Consider the following 404-nt stretch of genomic DNA (forward strand, 5'->3'; position numbering starts at 1 on the left):
CAATAGAAGTTTCTGTGTAGTGATAATGTAGGTCAATGTATAATCAGGGTTGGTCAAATTGGGCTCCCTGGCGCCAGTGGTCTAAGGCACTGCATCTCAGTCCCTGGTTCGAATCCAGGCTGTATCACATCCAGACGTGATTGGGAGTCCCATAGGGCGGCGCACAATTGGCCCAGCGTCGTCCGGGGTATGCTGTCATTGTAAATACGAATTTGTTGTGAACTGACTTCGCTAGTTAAGTAAAGGTTAAATCATTTTATTTTTTAAATCAGCCCACAACTCAAGGAATATGAGTTTGGCATTGCAAGGGAGCCGGTGTGCACCGTGACCGTGAACAAACCAATGTAATTCTACGCTCGTGAAGAGACATTGAATAATCCCTCCTTTTCGAAACGCCCCCAACC

This window comes from Oncorhynchus keta, chromosome 22 (assembly GCF_023373465.1).
Source record: "Oncorhynchus keta strain PuntledgeMale-10-30-2019 chromosome 22, Oket_V2, whole genome shotgun sequence".
Taxonomy (NCBI): Eukaryota; Metazoa; Chordata; class Actinopteri; order Salmoniformes; family Salmonidae; genus Oncorhynchus; species Oncorhynchus keta.